This window comes from Canis lupus, chromosome 16, assembly GCF_048164855.1.
Source record: "Canis lupus baileyi chromosome 16, mCanLup2.hap1, whole genome shotgun sequence".
NCBI lineage: Eukaryota > Metazoa > Chordata > Mammalia > Carnivora > Canidae > Canis > Canis lupus.
The window spans coordinates 41,355,918-41,362,229 of NC_132853.1; the positions used below are offsets into that span (position 1 = coordinate 41,355,918).

The 6,312-nt window shown below is 50.6% G+C and overlaps 1 non-coding gene across 1 annotated transcript; it reads right to left on the reverse strand.

Annotated features, from left to right (window-relative positions):
• Positions 1–5,217: 5,217 nt before the first annotated feature.
• Positions 5,218–5,408, reverse strand: LOC140607668 (U2 spliceosomal RNA). Its single transcript, XR_012009628.1, has one exon. It is a non-coding gene; the product is annotated as a U2 spliceosomal RNA (small nuclear RNA).
• Between the last annotated feature and the right edge of the window lie 904 nt (positions 5,409–6,312).

Below are 6,312 nucleotides of genomic sequence, written 5' to 3' on the forward strand. Positions count from 1 at the left end.
TTTAAGATTCAATTCATTCATTCATTCATTCTTTCATGCATGCATGTATGTATGTATGTATGTATGTATGTATGTATGTATGTATGAGAGACCGAGGGGGAGAGAGAGGCAGAGACATAGGCAGGGGGAGGAACGGGCTCCCTCCCAGGAGCCCCATGCACGACTCGATCCCAAGACCCGGGATCACCACCTGGGCCACAGACTGACTGACGCTCAACCGCTGAGCCACCCAGGTGGCCCACGACACATGTTCCGCATACGGTATATCGGTGAGAACCAGACGCAGGCCAAAACCTGTCAGGCAGGTCCTTTCTCTGTAGCCTCCTCGTCTGGAAAGGGAGACTATCAACAGCTGGCAGAGAGTCCTGTGCTTCATCTTCCCTCATCCACCCAGGGCCCCTGCTTCTCCCTTACCTGGCTTCCCTGTATTCCACAGCACGGCGTCACTTGACATTTTATACATTTATTTATTGCCGTTTAGCCTCATAGCATGTAAGCTCTAGAACGGGGAGCTTGTTCTGTTTGGTGCACATTTATACCTCCAGCGCTTCCATCGAACAGAACGTGGCATACGCTGACTATATTTCATTGAGTAAACGAATCAGTAAATATTATATAATGTGACCCGTACCTATAGAAAGTGACTAGCCAACCTCTGGGCCTGTCGTAATCATGACTCTGCCTGGGTTCTAGTATAGTTCCGCTCCCTTCCACGCTCCTAAGGCCATCTTGTGCTCGCCAATTTAGCTTTGTAGCATTTCATCTTAGAATGAGGTGCTTTGGATTGCAGATATGCATGTTCTGTCAAGGAAAAGGAATATTTGGGATCCCTGGGTGGCGCAGCGGTTTGGCGCCTGCCTTTGGCCCAGGGCGCGATCCTGGAGACCCGGGATCGAATCCCACATCGGGCTCCCGGTGCGTGGAGCCTGCTTCTCCCTCTGCCTGTGTCTCTGCCCCTCTCTCTCTCTCTCTCTCTCTCTGTGACTATCATAAATAATTTTTTAAAAAAATGTACATAAAAAAAAGGAAAAGGAATATTTATCATCGTGAAGTAGTGATTTCCTATTCTAGGGGGCACCTGGTTGGCTGGGTCCTCCGAGCACGTGACTCTTAATATCGAGGTCATGAGTTCAAGTCCCACGCCTGATGTGGAGCCTAATGAAAAATAAACAAATAAAATACTTAAAGAAAAAGATTTTATTTATTTATTCGTGAGAGACACATAAAGAGTGTCAGAGACGGCAGAGGGAGAAGCTGGCTCCTCGCCAGGAGCCGGATGCGGGACTCTGTCCCAGGATCCGGGATCACCCCCGGAGCCAAAGGCAGATGTCCAACCACTGAGCTACCCAGGTGCCCTTAAATAAAATACTTTATTTTTCTTAAAAAATTTTATTTATTTATTCATGAGAACACACACACACACACACACACACACACACACAGAGGCAGAGACACAGGGAGAAGCAGGGAGAAGCAGGCTCCATGCAGGGAGCCCGACGTGGGACTCGATCCCGGGTCTGCAGTATCACGCTCTGGGCCGAAGGCAGGCACCAAACCCCTGAGCCACCGGGGCTGCCCTAAAATACTTTAAAAAATGGTTTATCGGGGCACCTGGGTGGCTCAGTTGGTTAGGCATCTCCCTTCGTCTCAGGTCTTGAGCCTAGGATCCTGGGATCGAGTTCTGCATCGGGCTCCCTGCGAGGAGCCTGTTTCTCCCTCTGCCTATGTCTCTGCCTCTGTCTCTGTGTCTCTTGTGAATAAATAGATAAATAATCTTTAAAAAAATAATAGAATCTTTAGAAAAATCACTCGAGGTGGGACAGTTTGCCACCTTGCTGCTCAAAGTGTGGTCCCTACCCCAGCAGCACCGGGGTCCCATGAGCATGTTGGAAATGCAGAGCCACAGAGTATTTAACAAGACTCTCCTGGAACGCACGTGTACCTTACGGGTTGACGAGCGTTCTGCTACAGGACTTGATGACTGAGGGAGAGAGACGGGAGCAGCAGCAAACATAGTTTTTAGGATCTCAGCTCTCACAACCAATATACGCAACCCAATCTTCTCACCGCTCTTCTCTCACCTTTACCTTCTGAACCTCTGAGGAGAGTCTGCAAAGCAGTTTCCACAATCTTCTGGTGGTCAGACAGAGAAAAGGAGGGTGCCCAGAACACAGGAGGCAAGGTTTCGTTTTTTCTTTTTAAGTTGTTAGTGACTCAGAGCCTCCAAGAACTGTGGCTGGGATAATAAAAAAGCCTTAATGCTCCTGGAGAGAGACGAACAAAGAAGCGTGGAGCTGTCACACTGCGTTTCTTTGACACGTGTCGGTGTTGATCCAAGCCTGAAAGCCCAGGATGTTACGCGTGGTGGTCAAGGCAGTGCATGGGCCCACAGAGCGCCTGCCCCCAGCCTCTCATCCCGAATATATTCAGGATCCTGGGACTAAAATAGCAGGGCTTATGTGCTGGAGAGCAAGTTTCATGTCCCGCTAGATTAGATCTGTAATACTAGTGAGACTCAGAACCCAGAACGGGGCTTCACAAGTTGCCTGCCATTATTTAGCACCCACTGTGTGCCAGCTAATCCCTTCGTTTTCTGTTTTGGTCTTTCCACAATCCCAAAGGGAAAATGTTATCTATCATGTTTTTCACCTGAAGAAATCGAGGCTGCCAAGGACCACCGCCCAATATCTTCATTCAGCTTTCTTCCTCTTCCTCCTCTCACAGAATTAAGGGGACCCTTACTCTTGGCTGGTTGTTTTACATCTTGGTTATCGGTGGATCCTTATTCCCATCCACCATGTGAGGACGTGGGTCAGGGTTTATGATCTCCACTTAACAGATGGGAAAACTGAGCTTCAGAAAGAGATTTGAGCTAACTAGACGCGGAAACAGACTCAGGTGCATATGGCATGGCGGGGCGGGGCGGGGGGAGGGGGGGCGGGGGTTGCGTTGGCACGCACTGATTTAAGAAGCTGGAAAACACGCTCCCAAGAGCAGAATGTTGGGAGTCTGGCCCATTGTTTAAGATCCAAAGTGGGGGGCACCTGGATGGCACAGTCAGCTGCGTCCGACTGTTGGTTTCTGCTCAGGTCGTGACCTCAGGATCGTGAGATGAAGCCCCACAGCGGGGTGAGTCTTCAGCCAGGAGTCTGCTTAGATTTCTCTCGCCGTCTGCCCCTCCCCTCCCTTCCCTTCCAACAAATCAATAAATAAATCTTTTTTTTTTTTAAATGTTTATTTATTTATGATAGTCACACACACACACAGAGAGAGAGAGAGAGAGAAGAGAGAGAGAGGCAGAGACATAGGCAGAGGGAAAAGCAGGCTCCATGCACCCGGAACCCGACGTGGGATTGGATCCCGGGTCTCCAGGATCACGCCGTGGGCCAAAGGCAGGCGCTAAACCGCTGCGCCACCCAGGGATCCCAAGGATGCTTAACTCTTAGAAATCTTTAATTTCCAGTGAAAACTAAGAAGCAAGCCACCGTGAACCATCTTAGCATTTTGTGGCTTGGCAGATTTATCCTTTTGTAATTTCTAGAAACACATGCTTTCTCATGTACATTTCTTACTGTGGCACTAAACACGTTTATTAATAGATCCAAATATATTCAATTCCTCTATTTAAGAAAAAAAGCAAAAAGCGGATAAGCCACTTTTTTTGTTCAGTAAGCGATGTTTCAATGTTTCATTTATTATCTTATTTGGATGTGATCCGGATATCTAACGAAAGTAACTCATCTCTTAGCTTAGCTTAGCAAAACTTTAAGGTTTCAGGCGGAGTCAGTTAGGTTGAGCGTCCGCTTTCAGCTCAGGTCATGATCCCAGGGTCCTGGGATCAAGGCCTGAGTCAGGCTCCCTGCCCAGCAGAGTCCGATTCTCCCTCTCCCTCTGCCCCCTGCTCATGCTCTCTCACACACACTCTATCTCAAATAAATACATAGAATTGGAAAAAAAATAAAAAGTAAAAAAATACAAATAATAATAATGATAATTCACCTAGGAGTGCTTGGCTGGCTTAGTTGGTAGAGCATGCAAGTCTTGATCTCTGGGTCGCGGGTTCCAGCCCCACATTGGGTGTGGAGATTACTTAAATAAACAATAGAGCTGAAACATTCCATTGTAGGCACACAAAAAAACAGTTCATCTAAAAACGTTTTATCCTATTCGTATGTATTTGATTTACTTGTTTTGTTAAATTATATTCAGACTACCCACAGAATTTCATGAGACAGGAGACAAAATCTGCCTCACGCCGAGGTATTTTCCTTGCTGGCAAATTTTATAAGAGATCCTTTTTAAAAAGATTTTATTGATTTTATATATATATATATATATATATATATATATATATATATATATATATTTTTTTTTTTTTTTTTTTTTTTTATGATAGGCACACAGTGAGAGAGAGAGAGAGGCAGAGACACAACACAGGCAGAGGGAGAAGCAGGCTTCATGCACCGGGAGCCCGACGTGGGATTCGATCCTCGATCTCCAGGATCGCGCCCTGGGCCAAAGGCAGGCGCCAAACCGCTGCGCCACCCAGGGATCCCCCCTTATTGATTTTAAATATTCTCTTTATTCATGAGAAACACGGAGAGAGGTAGAGACCTAAGCAGAGGAAGAAGAGGGAGAAGCAAGCTCCCTGCAGAGAGCCCTTTGCGGACCTCGATCCCAGGACTCTGGGATCAGGCCCTAGATTCATGAGGGCAGACACTCGACCCCTGAACCGCCCAGGTGTCTTAAGGGTTTTAAGGGGGCAGGCCTGGGTGGCTCAGCGGTTTAGCGCCGTCTTCAGCCCCGGACGTGATCCTGGGGATCCAAGATCGGGTCCCACGTCAGGCTCCCTGCATGGAGCCTGCTTCTCTCTCCCTCTCTGCTTTTCATAAGTAAATGAAAACTTAAGGGAAAAAAAAAAAAAAGAGGCAAAACTAAAACTTAAAAACAGCTTTAGGGAAATGAACAACCTAAACCAGAAAGAGAAAAACAGTAGTACAACGGTCAGTTGCTCCCACAAACCGTGAAAGTGCGGCTGAGGTTAGCAGAGCTGGAGAAGAAAAGAAAACAAGAAGTCAACTTCGATTCGAGTCTCGCCCTGAGCTTTCCTCTTGCGCTAAGCCCCGCTCCCAACCCTCCCCGAGAACAGCAAAGAGCCTCTGTAAGCGCGGCTCCGGAGAACTTAGGCTCTGTCTTTGACAACCCAGTGTTTCCCCGAGGGGGTGCACCGTTCCTGGAGGTACTGCAATACCAGGTCGATGCGCGGAGTGGACGGAGCAAGCTCCTATTCCATCTCCCTGCTCCAAAAATCCATTTAATATATTGTCCTCGGATAGAGGACGTATCAGATATTAAACTGATAAGAACAGATACTACACTTGATCTTAGCCAAAAGGCCGAGAAGCGATACCGCCGCGCACCCCCCCGCGCACGCCCTCCCGACGACGTCCACCTTACACTCACGGTGACTCGCCTCCCGCTCCGCCCACGTCCCGCTCCCCCCGCTTCTCCCACCGTGGCACGGGCGGCACTAGCCGCTAGGCTCTCCTGAGCCCTTGTAAAGTCTCTTCCTTTTAAAAGACAAACGATGCGTCCGTCGTCGCGTCGTCGCCGGCCCCGCAAGGCCCTTCCTAATTTGAATGGCCCGCCCCTCCGCGCGCGGAGCCCTAGAGGCGCGGCGGGCGGCGGAACCCGGCTGCGGGCCAGGCGCCCTCGGCTTCCCGCTTTGGCCCGCCTCGGGGGAGGGCCGTGGAACCGGGCGTGGGGCTGGCGCCGGGGGCTGGCGCGGAGTCGTCCCAGGGCCCAGGAGGCTCCTCACGTCGTCACTGCGGGACCCTACAGGCTGGCTGGGGCCAGGGCGTGGGGAGCCCAGAAGCGCCTGGCTGGCGTCACCTGCCAAGGGCTCCAGACACCAGTTGGGACCCGAGACCGGGCCCTGAACGGGTGGCCTCCCTACCGCCCCATCGGGAGGGCTCCCTGGGCATCTACCTAACCCCCTGGGCCTCCGTTTCCCCAGGGCAGAAGTGGCCACCTTCCTACGTTCCCTCCTTCGTGGGACTGAGGGAAGGCCGAGGTAGCTCGTGACCTGACCTGGGGGTTTGAGTGGTCCAGGATGTGGGTCCTAGGTGCCACGAGGTACCAGTGGAGGCGTCGTGCCTGTGACACCGAAACGAGTGAGCCGCGTGCGCTATACCGTAGCCAGACGCTTCTCCTCGGCTGGGCCAGACTTGCGCTCAGCGCTCTCTTCGCGTCCAACTTGCAGAGTTTACCTGCGGAAGGAGGGAAGGAGCGGTGGAGGCAGAGGTTAGGCAA